Source organism: Sphaeramia orbicularis, chromosome 8 (genome assembly GCF_902148855.1).
Source record: "Sphaeramia orbicularis chromosome 8, fSphaOr1.1, whole genome shotgun sequence".
Lineage (NCBI taxonomy): Eukaryota > Metazoa > Chordata > Actinopteri > Kurtiformes > Apogonidae > Sphaeramia > Sphaeramia orbicularis.
The window spans coordinates 5,759,492-5,776,094 of NC_043964.1; the positions used below are offsets into that span (position 1 = coordinate 5,759,492).

The 16,603-nt window shown below is 36.9% G+C and overlaps 1 long non-coding RNA gene across 1 annotated transcript; it reads left to right on the plus strand.

Annotated features, from left to right (window-relative positions):
- Nucleotides 1–437: 437 nt before the first annotated feature.
- Nucleotides 438–15,127, plus strand: LOC115423402 (uncharacterized). Its single transcript, XR_003935964.1, has 3 exons — nt 438–450; nt 11,284–11,289; nt 15,047–15,127. It is a non-coding gene; the product is annotated as an uncharacterized LOC115423402 (long non-coding RNA).
- The last annotated feature ends 1,476 nt before the right edge of the window (nt 15,128–16,603 follow it).

Consider the following 16,603-nt stretch of genomic DNA (forward strand, 5'->3'; position numbering starts at 1 on the left):
TTGCACGTCTAATTGCACATAATTCTCATTTTTCAGGGTTAATGCACATTATTAGAACTGATACATGGAGGACAGTGACACCAGAGTTATTTTTTCGTTTCACAGTTCAGTGTGGTGTTGAAAACTGTCGCTATCCCATCATGCTTGTGGTCTGATTGACAGTGATCAAAGGCTGTAACCTTGCGTGGGCGGGTGGTGTTCGTTCATCCAGCGTACATGGCTGACTGCTAATGTCCTGGAACTCCTCCACAGGTTCACTAAATAAACCCCCGCTATGTGTCTGCATGTCCGCCTATGGGAGTCCATGCATTACACCGGCTCCTATAACCTCAAATCTGTATTCGTTTGTCTGCTCGTCTTTCCTGTTCTTGTTTTTTCCATTATCGTGGTTTCCTGTGAGCGCTGTCACATAACCACGTATGCACAACATGAATCCAAATCACCTTTTTTGTCCTTTTTACGCTGTTATTATTCAGGTCGCAGGATTTCCTACTGAACTGTACATTTTAATTTTACAGAAAAAAAGAAAAAAATAAATGAAAGAAGAATGAGTGATGAGCAACTGCAGAATCATAAAGCAATGAATAATTAAATGTACTTTTTTGGTCTTTACTAGTATTTGTACAGTTAGCTAACAGCTCCAATAAACACCCGCTGTTTTGGACGTTTACTGTGTTGACTGTAAAACTGTACAAACAAAAACAAAATGCATATTAAATCACATATCATTTTTTTATGAACAAAGAATATGTAGAGCTACTTAACATTATGTATCATGGCTTTAAATTATGTAAAATATGTTTAAAATTAGCTTAAAGTTAGCTACAGTTCCACAAAAAGGAGTATGTGAATGCTACTAATTAGCGCGATGCTAAAAGACATTGAAAAGCCCATATACATGCTAATGCTATTAGTATCTTACGTTTTTTATACAAAATCAGGTACAAAACAACACAAAGAGCGTCAACTGAGTGTCTAGGGTGAGTAAACATTTTAGTAATTTGAAATACTTACAGACAGGTATTAGTTTTGGACCAAATGAAAAGTAACAGGGTTTAAATAGTGACTGAACTGAGAACATGTCTTTTTATTATGAACAAAGAATATGAAAAGCTATGTAACACAATGCGTTATAGTTTTATATTATGTAAAATATGCTTAATAATATCCTAAAGTGAGCTACAGTGCCCAAAAAAAAAAAAAAAAAAAAAAAAAATATATATATATATATATATACATATATATATATATATATATATATATATATATATATATATATATATATATATATATATATATATATATATTGTAGTGGCTTCACCTTTAATCACTACAACGGTGTGGAAGGGTTCAACCTGTTGTATTTCCGACGCGTGAATGAATGAATGTTCGGCTGGGCTTCTTTGTGTTTGGATATGTCAATCCATTTATTTTCCAGTGTAAAAGTCCAAGTGTTCATCGCTGTTCACGATTGTCTTTCTAAATACTCTCGACATATAAACAAAATAGGCTTCTTAACACAAAAGAAGACATTCCAAAAGCCGACCAACTCAGTCTCTTTCTTTCATGTTCCACGGTCTGAAAATTGTTTGGGGCTGTCCTCACACACACCTCGCCCACCTCACACAGCAGGTATATGTAAGTTTGCCACGCCCAAGATGAATTGCACCTGTGGCAATCACAGCCACACCCACTAAACAATTAGTAAACTAAGGTCAAAACAAAAAGAGGAATAAACAAACAAAACTGTATTTTGGCCCCAACATATATGTATATATATATATATATATATATATATATATATATATATATGTGTGTGTGTGTGTGTGTGTGTGTGTGTGTGTGTGAATGCTAGTAATTAGCGCGATCCATTGAAAAAAATTCTTTGAAAATCCCATATACATGCTAGCGCTATTAGCATCTTATGTTTTTACACAAAAACCAGGTACAAAACAATACAAAGAGCTTCAACTGAGTATCCAGGTGAGTAAACATCTTAAATGAAATTCTTACAGACAGATTTGAGTTTTGGGCCAAATTAAAAATAACAGGTTTTAAATAGTGACTGAAGTGAGAACATGTCTTTTTATTATGAACAAAGAATATGTAGAGTTTCAAAACATAATCTGTATCACAACAATGTATCACAGCTTTGTATTATGCAAAGTAGGCTTAATATTATCTTAAAGTTAGCTCCAGTGCCAAAAAAAACCAAAAACATATGTGAATGCTAGTAAATAATGTAATGCTTTGAAAATCCTATATACATGCTAACACTATTAGCGTCTTATGTTTTTACAGAAAAACAGAGTATGAAACAACACAAAGAGCATCAACTGAGTATCTAGGGTGAGTAAAGATCTTAGTAAATTACAGTACTTACAGACAGATATTAGTTTCAGGCCAAATAAATCAGGCCAAAATCTAAACCCTATTCCTTTTTTACACTGGGGTCAGTTTTGACACCTGTGAGATACAGTTAATGTGTATGTTGTGTTAATAATAAGCTGAAACAAAATATTGTTGAAATCATACTTATTTTTCTTTATATCCGGTTGTTCAGTTAATGTAATTTTACATTTTTTACACTAAAACAAAGAGAAAATCAGATTATTATTTATAGGTTACTATGTGACTGTTACTAAATGTTTGTGTATTTGTGGATCCACTATAAGTTGTGTTACTAATAAGCTGAGATGTAATGTTGTAGAAACTGTTGTTATTTTTGTTCTATTCTCTAAAATTTAACAATATTCTGCCTGTTACCAAATGTGTACATTGTGTCTAATACACAGGTGTAAATGATAAGTTGAGACATAATATTGTTACTTACTTTCCTTATAAAATTCAGTTTTTTGTTTTTGTTTTTTTTGTTTTTAAGTTTTTTTGTGAACAGATAGTATGTAGATGTAAATATTTTCAATATTTAATGTTTTATTGCATTAAAACACAGATAAAAACTTGGATTTGTGATTATTTCTTGGTTATTGTGTTATTATTTTACTGGTTTGGTCCATCTGAGGTCATTTTGGTCTGGATGTGGAACCTGATCTGATGTGACTTCGACCCCCTGTTCTAAACATACATGTGTTTAGCATGTGTTTGATCCATTTCTTATTGAGGCGTTACTGACACTGTGCGCTGATAAAAGGCTGTGAACACTTGTGTCTGAAGGTGAGATGGACTTCGGGGTCAAACCACAAACCCAGTAAGACTCCATTGATTTACCGGAGGCTCCGCCCCCTTCCCTCGCTGTCATAACTCTTCCGACGGCAGCAGATGGCGTCTTGGTTTTTCCACTTGCTTTTCCTCTTTTGCGGTCTCCTGTCGTGTGTTAATGATTTAACGAGTGAGACCTTCTGAGAAACAGACTCATATTCCTAATGGAGCTAGAATTCGGTCGCACTTATTTCCCTTAATTATTTCCTGAACTTTGCCCTTGAGGTTTTACCCCCTGACCCAGGTGGTTTTTCTGGTCCAGTCCAGGTGGTAACGAGGCCAAATGTACCCGACTGATCCATTAAAATAATAACATAATAACCTATAAATAATGACAACACCAAACTTTTCTCTTTTTTTTAAAGTGTGAAAAATATGGAGTAGGGTTGGTGTCAAAATATTCATGTGCATAAGACAGATATCCTCCTGAGACCCAGTAAGTAAACATTTTCACCATTTTACATTGAATAATTGCCTTAGTTAGAAACAGCATGATGCAACAGTTTTTTCTTATTTATTTATTTATTTATTTATATCATGTCCTTTTCAGTGGACTTTTTTTTCCTTTTTTTTTTTAAGTAAAGCTGTGAAACTCTTGTCTGCCACAGAGGACAAAATGCATTGCGCTGTCTCAGGATGTCATATACGTGCATATTAGCCTAAAGTTGTGCAAAAAATAAATATAGTTGTGCAAAAAAATAAATATTTGTAAACTCGTGAAAGAGTTCAGTTGTATAGACTAATATGCACGCATTTCTATCTTATGCACACAACTATTTTGACACCAATCTTACCCCATACTGGGATATTTACCGTTTGAAAATGTGAATAACCTGAACAACCGGATATTTATTAAGAAAAATGAGTAAAATAAAAAAAATAAAAAACAAAAACATAATAACCTAGAAATAATCGCAAATCCAAGTTTTTATCAGCACAAAAACTTTTCATCAAAAAACAAGAGTTTTGGTGAAATTGTCGTTTTTCCATTAGGCAAATCTTTATCAGCATGTTATATTCACGCAGTTTGAGGGTCAATGAAAAGCGATTATTGACTGTCAATATCCTCCGTGTATTTTTTGTGTTGAAGGACCAGATTGGACCATGTGATGGGCCAGTTTTGGCCCACGGACCGTAAATTTGACAAACCCTGACTGAAGGTATCCCTGGGCCATTCCAGTCCAGTTGTCCCCGTGGACAGCCTTTAATGGGTCCTGATGAGGCCAGAAGCTCCAGCGTTAACGTCTGATTGGCAGGAGCTGGATTCAGACCTGCACAGACCAGAAAACTGGACCCGGATCAGTGTTGGAGGACTGGACTTGGACTTGGCTGCTCTTAAAGTTGACATTACAAAAGACTTGAATCAATAAAATCTTGGCTTGATTTCCACCCGTCCGTCCGTTCTGTGTCCGGTGTCTTTCCCGTTAACTACATCCAGGAGGTTTTTCCACAGTGAAAACGATTTTTATGATGTGGTTCTGAAAAATGCAAAAGCAACAAACCCAAAAAAACAAACAAAAAAACCCAGATCATATGTGTTTTCGTAGCTACACGTCATTGACCTTTTGACACAGACTTTAGTTTAAATAAACATTTCACACATTTACATGTAGAACACAATGGTTTAGACCCTCAGAGGTCCTGGAGTTACAGAAGCACAGCTGTTGAAGTTGGACTAAAACCACATAAAAAATGAGGATTTGATCCTGGACTTTAGTGCTTTAAAGGGTTCAGGGTTTCAACTGAACTCACACAGCAACAATAGGAATTTCAAGACAGTTAAAAAAAAAAAAGAAAAAAAGAAACAAAGTCTTGTTTCTGACAAATGATCCATTTTTTTTCTTGTCAAACATGATTTTCTGCAGATTTTTTTTACATACATTTCCAACTATGTCTGAATAAATATTGCGGCTAATATTACACCACATTTAAAGTTCAGTGTATTTAATTTTTAGCAAGTGTCTGATGTTTTATGGAAGGAGACTGTTGTCACGGCAACCCACCCTGCCATCAGTAACGATGAAGAGGAGGAGGAGGAGGATGTCCAAATGTTATTGGACTATGTTTTGTTAACCCTGTAAATCCTGAACCATTAAATCATTGACAGAAAATTCTAGTTCTTTGAACCTGGAGCCTTTATTGGTCCTTCTGAGCAACCAAAAAATAATGTTTTCAATATCAGTTTCCATGCGTGAGTTTCAGTTTTGTATCATATTTGATCCATCGGGTCTCAGTGCTCAAATATTATTATTATTTTTGAACAAACAAAAACATAATAGAACACAAACATGTCTAACAAATGGAGAATTCCTTTTCTAAATGGTCCCAGTTCTTCCTCCTTCCTCATTAATGACAGTCTTGTAGTGTCACTGGAAAGACCTGAATGAACTCCTCCCCCTGGTGGATTATCTGTGTATTGCATGTATCTAATTGTATACATCAGGTTTTTGAAGAAAAAAAAAAATCACATTGCTCATGTAGAGGGCTTCAAAACTCATGGATCAAATATGATACGTTTGGAGTTATAGGGTTAAAGCTGTTGGAATCATTTCTAAGCAGTCGACATCTTGGGTGCCTACTTAGCGGTGCTTGTGAATGTAAAGGCAGAGTGAACACCAGGCCGTCATCCAGGCTCAGTTCTGGTTCTGGTGCAGGTCACAAACATCGTACCCCCCTCAAATACAAGTTTCCGAAGGTAGGGGAAAGGAAATGAGGTGCACAGCAATGGGAGACGAGCAGAGTCGAACCAGTTCCACCTAGTGGAAATGTGGCAATAGAGGAATTAGTAAAATGTCTTCAGTTTCACTTTCACTGTACCCGGCGTCATCTGTTCTTATTGTTTGTACATACTGTATATGTTATAATTTCTGTACAGAGATGGAAATATAAAAGACAGTTAATGCAAACACATCTGTTTCTACTCTTTATTCCCTCACCCAATGAAAATCGATAAGAGAATCAATAAGGAATCGGATCAATAAGCAAATCGATTATGGAATCGGAATCACTAAATTCTTATCGATTCCCATTCCTAGAGTTGGGTCAGACTGCATTTCAATATGCTGCCCCCCCCCCACACACACACACACATGGAATGCCCTGCAAAACAACCTACATCTATCTGAACTTGTTACCCGTCGGTGAATTTAAAGCTATTTTAAGGAGAGTGAAATTAATGAGCTTGGTCAATGTAACTGTTTTTAAACGTGCACAAATGGTCATTTTGTCACTATCGATTGTAATTTTTTTTTATTATGTGTTGATTATGTCTTGTGTTGTCAGAAACTGTGTGTTCTGCTGCTTTTCTTGGCCAGGTCACGCTTGAAAAAAGAGGTTTGCAATCTCAATGAGGCTTTTTTTTTTTACCTGGTTAAATAAGGATATATATATATATATATATATATATATATATATATATATATATATATATATATATAGATATATATATATATATATGTACATTTCATGTAAGATCTGCTGTAAAATAGAGGAATAGAAGCAGGAGTCGGATGTTGAAAGCATGTTAGTTTCAAGTTGTCGCTTCACGCCAGCGTGTAGTTATGTTAGTTATGGACCACACCCCCACGTATATAACCGCTGCCCCTAGCCCATGTACATACTCCACCCCCGGCTTCGACAGATACTGACTTTTATGAAAGGACCACAATGTTTACCTTCATGGGGCCCACAATTGCTAGCGGCACCCCAGACAGACATAACATCATCTCATTTGCATTTTCTCTGGAAATTTGACTGCATGTAGACTCATACAAACCTACAGAGGTCGAAACAGACATTTAACGCAGTTATATGTCATCATGTTTGTTCCGCGTTGCACCTTTAATATTCATTTTAATGCATGATGTGCTCGACTGACGTTCCAGGAGCTGTTTTCTGAGCTGGAATTGTTGAAATGACATGAGATTGGATTAGTTTTGAGGAATATCCCTTAATATCCAGCCCTGTCCTTCTGCCTGCAGCAGTTACTGATGCCTCCGACTGTTGTTTATCGCAGTGCTGCCCTAAATTAAGTTTCAGCCTCACTGATCTGGATGAAAATATCCATTTACTGGTATCACACAACACTGACCAGACCTGTTCATCTGATACAGCAGTCTGTGCACTGTACTTTCCATTCTAGACACAGAAAAAACAAAACAAAAAAAAAAACAGTCATGAAGTCCTGATGTACGGCCTGGTTTATGGACGGGAGGAAGCATGACATAATAACCTTAATAATGACATAATAACCTTAAATAATGACATAATAACCTTAAATATAATATAATAACCTTAAACATATAATGACATAATAACATCAAATAATGATATAATAACCGTAAATAATGACATAATAAGTGTAAATAATAACATAATAACCTTAAAAAATGACATAATAACCTTGTATAATAGCCTAATAACTTTAAATAATAACATAATAACCCTAAATAATGACATAATAACCTTAAATAATAACATAATAACCCAAAATACAACAAAAACAAGCATTAAAACTGCATTTAATTTTGCTACAAAATTTCGTTTTTTGGAAAAGGATAGTTTGTGAATGTAAATATTTTCATAATTTAATGTTTTATTATATTAAAACAAAAAGAAAAAAATGTCATTATTAATATTATTAATGTTATTTTATTTAAAAAAAAAAAAAAAAAAAGTTTATTTAACAGGGACATTGTACATTAATTCACATTACTGTAAATGCACCAGAGTTAGAATAATACCTATTAACTAGTAACTGGACACATGTTAATTTTCACTCTAAAAGTTAGAATAACATTGTAAACATACAATTTTAAAACAAAATTTTAAAATACCTAAACACAGACAAATACAATATAGGTTCTGCAATACAAACTTTACAATTAACCACACATCAAAGTAAGGAAAAAATAATTAAAATACACTTGGCACTTATTAAAAAACTACAACAGAGACTGGACTACAACATTTCTAATGTCGGCATCTTTAATTATTAACAGTTTGATTTATAGTTTATTATGTTATAATTTTACTGGAGATCAAATTGGGTTGAATGTAGAACCTGGAAGAACATCCCTGTTTATTTGTACAGTGTCCCAGACATGACCCCTGGGGGACGCCACGGTATCAGAGCATAAAGGAAGAGGAGGAGGGTTGAAGTCTTTACTGCAGGACTGAATCCTCCTTCTGCATCCCTGTTCTCCTCTGAACCAGCTCCTTTCTCTTTCCACCTGGAAAAATAGCAGGCAATGAAACCTGATACAGGGTGGGAGGGGGGGGTGGGGAGGGGGTGGGTTTGGGGGCGGTGGGGTGCGGAGCCGGTGGCTGCGTCCGTCGTTGCTAATGGAGATGGATGTGGTTGAGAATTGTCTCCAAACGGCCGCCTCCGTGGAGGAAGAGGGGAGATCCATTTTCTCTGGGTTTGGTAATGAGAGGGGGGGGGGGGGGGGGTGGGGTGGGGGTGGGGGTGAAGAAGTGCAGAGAGGATGGGATGGAGAAAAGAAAGACATGACGGAAGGAAAGGCAGCGGAGGAATGACATGTTGACAAGGGAGGAAGATAGATGATAAGACCAGCAAAGCAGAAGGAACTGAAGGAGTGATGAGGTTCAGACTCAACAGATAAATCCACCATCAGTGGCTTCACTCTAACGTCCCCACTCTGTGTGTCGTCCAAACGTCTGCGTCCTTTTATTGGACCGTCACTGCGTTATCAGTCCATCACCACATTTAAAGAGCTTTGGGCAAAGAAGGGTTTCAGCGATAACAGCAACAGCGGCCCGGATAAGACGCAGAAAAACCAGAACCAACGACAACAGGAAGAGACGGAGATGCAGGAAACCAGAACCTAGAGGAAACCAGAACCTAGAGACGGAGCTGTAGAAAACCAGAACCTAGAGACGGAGCTGTAGGAAAACCAGAACCTAGAGACAGAGCTGTAGGAAAACCAGAACCTAGAGGAAAACCAGAACCTAGAGACGGAGCTGTAGGAAAACCAGAACCTAGAGACAGAGCTGTAGGAAAACCAGAACCTAGAGACGAGCTGTAGGAAAACCAGAACCTGAGACGGAGCTGTAGGAAAACCAGAACCTAGAGGAAAACCAGAACCTAGAGACGGAGCTGTAAGAGAACCAGAACCTAGAGACGGAGCTGTAGGAAAACCAGAACCTAGAGAAGGAGCTGTAGGAAAACCAGAACCTAGAGACGGGGCTGTAGGAGAACCAGAACCTAGAGGAAAACCAAACCTAGAGGAAACCAGAACCTAGAGACAGAGCTGTAGGAAAACCAGAACCTGGAGACGGGGCTGTAGGAGAACCAGAACCTAGAGGAAAACCAGAACCTAGACAGAGCTGTAGGAAAACCAGAACCTAAAGACGGAGCTGTAGGAGAACCAGAACCTAGAGGAAAACCAGAACCTAGAGACGGACTGTAGGAGAACCAGAACCTAGAGGAAAACCAGAACCTAGAGGAAAACCAGAACCTAGAGACAGCTGTAGAAAACCAGAACTGGAGACGGGGCTGTAGGAGACCAGAACCTAGAGGAAACACCAGAACCTAGAGACAGAGCTGTAGGAAAACCAGAACCTAAAGACGGAGCTGTAGGAGAACCAAACCTAGAGGAAAACCAGAACCTAGAGGAAAACCAGAACCTAGAGACGGAGCTGTAGGAAACCAGAACCTGAGACGGGGCTGTAGGAGAACCAGAACCTAGAGGAACCAGAACCTAGAGACAGAGCTTGTAGGAGAACCAGAAACCTAGAGGAAAACCAGAACCTAGAGACGGAGCTGTAGAGAAACCAGAACCTAGAGGAAAACCAGAAACCTGGAGACGGAGCTGTAGGAAACCAAAACCTAGAGGAAAACCAGAACCTAGAGGAAAACCAGAACCTAGAGGAAAACCAGAACCTGGAGACAGAGCTGTAGGAAAACCAGAACCTAGAGAAAACCAGAACCTAGAGGAAAACCGAACCTAGAGACGGAGCTGTAGGAAAACCGAACCTGGAGACGGGGCTGTAGGAAACCAGAACCTAGAGAAAACCAGAACCTAGGAGAGGGTGTAGAGAACAGAACCTAGAGAAAACCAGAACCTGGAGACGGAGCTGTAGGAAAACCAGAACCTAGAGGAAAACCAGAACCTAGAGGAAAACCAGAACCTGGAGACGAGCTGTAGGAAAACCAACCTAGAGGAAAACCAGAACCTAGAGGAAAACCAGAACCTGGAGACAGAGCTGTAGGAAAACCAGAACCTAGAGGAAAACCAACCTGAGGAAAACCAGAAACCTAGACGGAGCTGTAGGAGAACCAGAACCTAGAGGAAAACCAGAACCTGGAGACAGAGCTGTAGGAAAACCAGAACCTAGAGGAAAACCAGAACCTAGAGATGGCTGTAGGAAAGATGATGGTGTTTCCACGGTAACCGTGGAGCCTCTGAACATCCAAATATGGTCATATTGATGACCATGAAAGATGAAGAACTGTATTTTACACCAGTTATTGAGCTGGACTGATAGAATTAGTGGATTTGAAGTTCAATTCAATTATTTATATCAGTGGATGCTTTCATTTGGGTCTTGAGGGTTAAATATGAAGCATTTGTTTTTTCTTACAGTGTTTGACAGTTTTCGTCGTCTCAAACTGTTTAAAACCAACAGTTTGTGGTCACGTTGCTTCACCCCCATAAAAACCATGGAACCTCTGTGTGTTTTGACCAGAATATAAAAGTGTAACGACAGTCGGCTCCACTCACCTCATCTTAATGATGTGATAATGAATATTGACTGTCATTCACACACTGGGCTGTTATCGTCAGGTTTCCTCTGCGATTTTGGCCCAACAGCTGTCGCTAAATTCCTTCGATCTGTTGTTGTTGTGAGAAATTCGCAGTTTTAGAAAAATTAACAGACACACACGTCCTATGAATGAGTTTGTGAGATTTGTCACTGATAGATTCTGATTATGAACATTTCAACTTACACTGTAAAATATAACAGGTTATTTCAACTTAAAAATATGAGTGAAAAGGGGCTGCTTTAAAGTCACAACACATTCTGTTATCGCACATCAAGTTGTCTGTTTATTAGCTGAACTTTCGGGAGAGTTTTTTACTTAAAATGGTTCATTAATAATAATAATAATAATAATAATATATAATAATAATAATAATAATAATAATAATAATAATGACGTGGTGATGATGATGATGATGAGGATGGTGATGTGATGAAGATGATGGTTATGCATAATGTTTATGTTTACGCATTTGGCAGACGCTTTTTTCCAAAGCGACTTACAGGGAAAACCAATTAAATCACTCAATCAATCAAATTTTATTTATATAGCGCCAGATCACAAAAAGTTATCTCTTGACATTTTATATATAGAGTTGGTCAAAACAGACTCTAAGTCAATTACAGAAACCCAACAGAATGTAATGATGAGGAGGAGAAGGAGGAGGAGGATGATAATATGATGATCATCGTTCATCCTTATCACCACCAGTATCATCATCATCATCAGTACCATCATTATCACCATCATCATCATCTTCATCACCACCATCATCACCATCAATCAACATCATCATCATCAATCATTGTTATATTATTATTATTATTATTATTATTATATTAATAATAATAAAATAATAATAATAATAACAAGAAGAAGGAAGAAGAAAAGTAATAATAATAGTAATTTTTTTTATATTCTTCTTCTGCTTATTATTATTATTATTATTTATTATTATTATTATTATTATTATTATATATATTATTATTATTATTATTATTATAGTTCACCACTGTCATATTCTCTTTGGCTCTAGTTAAATTTTACAAAAGTAGAATCTATTACTTCCAGTTTATTTCAGCTGTTCTTCTGTTCATCCTGCAGAACTTTTCCTTCTTCTTCGTTCTCGTCTTGGTGAGAACAGGCTGTATTTTCTTTTCCCAGGATGCAACAGTCAAAGTCATTGCATAAACATAAACATCATGAGTCGTGCGTATCCAGCGTCGTCACAATGAGCCCCAGCGTGCGTTCACTTCACTGACCTCACCGTAAAATGATACGCAGGCGTTGAGGGTGAACATTTTGGAGCACTTATCTGTGGACTCCATATGGAGGCAGAGACGCTTTAATAAAGGAACACAAACACATCATATCAGAGCGAATACAGTCAGCAGACATCGGCCAAGTTTGGTTCATTAAAACGGTCCGAAGGCTGGTACCGTTCAAACCATGTGGACACCAGAGGACTGGGCTTTACTGTGCAGACCGTATCCTCTGTGTTCTGCAGTCGGACTGTGGGACGCACTGGAAAGACTGCGATAAATACTGGAAAAGAAAAGAGTTTACACTGAAGCCACACAGCGTTGGTCCACTTCCTGTTTTAATAATTATAGTTCAGTCGTAGGAAAAAAATTAAACATTTCAACCTTGGTGTGTTATTGGAGGACAGAACAAGACTTTTTACTTTTGTGAAATTTTTCTAAATTTTTATTGTTATGTAGAAAACCAAGGTTAATGAAGTTACCGTATTTGGTTTCTTACCCACAAGTGGCAAAACAAACAAACAAAAGAACAAGATGTATATATAAAAATACAAGAAAAAACTGTCCTCACTGTAACTGTCGCTGTCACTGTCTTGTAATGTATGCAGAAGTGACCAAAATAGTCTCTTGCCCGAAAAAAGCCCTGTATAGAATAGTTGTAGGAATACTCAGAAAAAAAAAAGAAAAACTCTGAAATTCAACATTTCAACCTCAGTGTATTACTGGAGAACCTAACAAGACTTTATTTTGTGAAATTGTTTAGAAATGTTTATTGTTATATAGAAAGTCAAGGTTAATGAAGTTACCATATTTGGTTCCTACACATAAGTGGCAAAAACCACAACAACAAGTATATATAAAAAATACAGGAAAAACTGTCCTCACTGTGACTGTTGTTGTCACTGTCTTGTAACGAATGCGGAAATGACCAAAATAGTCCCTTGCTCAATAAAGGGTTAACCCTTTATGTGTCACTTGTAGAAATACTCTGAAATTCTAACTTTCAACCTCAGTGTATTATTGGAGGATGTAATAAGACTTTATTTTGTGAAAATTTTCAGAAATTTTATTGTCATGTAGAAAATCAAGGAGAGATTTTTTTTTTTCAAATATCAATTTCAAGATATAAGTTTCAATTTTGTATCATATTTGATCCATCAGGTTTCAAAGCTCAAATATTGTTATTTTTGAACAAACAAAACATAATAGAACACAAACATGTCTAATAAATAGTTAATTCTTTTCTAAAATGGTTCCAGTTCTTCCTCCTTCCTCATTAATGTCCGTCTTGTAGTGTCCCTCTAAAGGCCTCTGGTGAATGACTCCTCCCCCTGGTGGATTATCTGTGTATTGCATGTATCTAATTATATACATCAGGTTTTTCAAGAAAATAAATATCACACTGATCATGTAGAGGGCTTCAAAACTCATGTGTCAATATGATACGTTTGGCATTAGAGGGTTAAATGTTTGTGTATTTGTAGATCCTCTGTGATGTATAAGTTATAATGAACATGTATAAATGATAAACTGCGGCAGAATATGGTTAAAATTACACTCACTTTTCTTAATAATTTCAGTTTGTTCATGTTATTCACATTTTTTAAAGGATAGTTTGGAGATGTAACCATTTTCATACTGTAATTTTACTTATTTTACTCTAAATGATAGATAAAAGTTTGTATTTGTCATTATTTATACATTATTCTGTTATGATTTGACTGGTTCTGATCCACTTCAGATCATACTGGGCTGAATGTAGAACCTGAACTAAACAGTTCTGACGTCCTCGAGTTTAGTCGTGTCAGCTCCACCTCCAGGGTTCCATGACGTCTTTCGTATTTCTCCGTCCTGTGTTTAAATCCAGGCCGTTTGTTTGTGTCATGTGGTGTCCAGAGCCGGTGTGGACGCCGCCCTCATGTGGACGCCGTCCAGCAGCTGTAGGACGGACTGAAAGGCTGATCCACATCCAGGCCTTATCAGCCAACATCAGCACTGAGCTCATGGATAATACTGTTCTGGATGGACAGGAAAAAAACCCAGCAGCTAAAATCCAAAAAACTGGAGGAACGCCCGAAAACAGAAAAGTGGAACATGCTTGAACTGTTCAGATGGTGGTTTGTGTTTCTGTGAATCTACAGGAGGTTTTTTTTATTTCTGTGTATTTATGGAAGTGTTCCTTATAAACATGAACACAGTTAAATACATCTGCAGAAGCAGGAGGAGTATACAGGTCCATGACAGAAAGGTGTTAAGAAAAGAAAAGAAAAGAAAAGAAAAGAAAAGAAAAGAAAAGAAAAGAAAAGAAAAGAGAAAAGGTAAGATAAGATAAGAAAAGAAAAGGAAAAAAGAAAAGAAAGGGTAAGATAAGAAAAAAGAAAAGGAAAAACAAGGTACGAAAGAAAAGAAAAAAGAAAAGGTAAGATAAGATAAAATAAAAGATAAGAAAAGGAAAGAGAAAAGAAAGAAAAAAAAGAAAAGGTAAGGTTAGGTAAAAAAAGAAAAACATCTAAACCATTTAATCCCTGTTGGTCCATTAGTTCTATCAGTCCATGTCAGTCATTGGTGTAAAACACAGTTCTTCATCTTTTCATGGTCATCAGATATGACCATATTTAGACATTCAGAGGTTCTGTAGTTGCCGTGGAAACACCGTCATCTTCTACAACACTGACTCTCCAGTCAAAACCCATGGAGTCGGATCAGTGACAGTGGACGGACTCAGTTGTTTTTTCTCTTTAGTTATTGAAGTTTGTGCTGATAGTCTGGTTCTCTTCAGGTTTTCTGTTTCTAATAGAATGAACCTCAGCTTTAATCTGAGCTTTAATGAACATCTACACGATCAGTGAATTAAATATAGGAAATACCAGATTTTTACTGACAAAACACAAAATTCAAGGGATGATATTATAATAAATGGACATAAAGCACTTAAGAAAGGTTCAATCTAAAAACCAAAGTCATTCAGAAACTGCCACAGAAGTACAACTGGGCCTTTAAGGGTTAAAAACCAAAACCAACCGTATGTTTCCACAAACTGACTCAGTGTCTGAATAAAAGATAAAACTCATGTCTGTTGTGGAATCATCATGTTTTGTGCTTCAAACCCAAACTCAGTAATGGACCCTGTTTATCGCTAACATCCGAAACATTTGGACGTGTGTTCGATTCACTACAGAGGGATGAGATGAAAGACGTGGACTCTAAAAAGGAACTAAAACTGTCCGAATAATGGGACGGAATAAACAGTTTATTCTGTTTAAGAGGCAAAACAGAAAAAGGAAACAGTCAGATAAAGTCCACATGGAAACAAAAACCATTAAACAGACCCTGAATTTAGGACGAACGTTAAATAGTAATGTGATACCGTTTATTCATGACAAAAACACGCTGTTAAGCTCAAAAACACTTGTTCCTGTTCTGTCCAGTACCATGTGGTGCCTTTAACTGAAGTGGACACATACTGTAACTGATACAACAGCCCCCCTGGTGGACAAACACAGGGAGGTAGAAGCCTTTAGTCCCATAAACCTGTCAGAGTCCATACAAGTGTTGTACACCAAGGTTCCAACAGTTTTGGATTTTTCATTCTAGTTTAGTTTTATTTAGTTTGACGTTTTTTTTTCTCTAATTCAGTTCGTTTTAATTCGTTCTTAGAGCAGGTTGCTAGTTTTTTACAGGGTGGGGAAGCAAAATGTACAATATTTTGAGGCAGGGATTGAAAGACAGTGTATGACCAAGTTAGTTTATGAAAGTCATGAGAATTTATTTGCCACAGAGAAAATGTCCATAATAGAAAATGTGTTTATTCTATGTGCCCTCCTCTTTCTCAATAACTGCCTTCACACGCTTCCTGAAACGTGCGCAAGTGTTCCTCAAATATTCGGGTGACAACTTCTCCCATTCTTCTTTAATAGTATCTTCCAGACTTTCTCCTAATAGTTTTGCTCATAGTCATTCTCTTCTTTCCATTATAAACAGTCTTTATGGACACTCCAACTATTTTTGAAATCTCCTTTGGTGTGACGAGTGCATTCAGCAAATCACACACTCTTTGACGTTTGCTTTCCTGATTACTCATATGGGCAAAAGTTTGTGAAAAGGTATGGATAATAGTGTTAGGTATGATTATGACATCAGTATATGTTTGGTTTTCAAAACAATTGACGTAGTGTCTGCTGAGAAAAAACAACTAAATGTTCATTGTAAATTTTGCTTCCCCACCCTGTATTAGTTTTCAGTTTTTTCTAAATGCTTAGTTTTAGTTAATTTTAGTTTAGTCGTCTCTTTCTCTTCTTCTCTGTCGTCGTATTCAAATAAATCCCAGACAGGACTC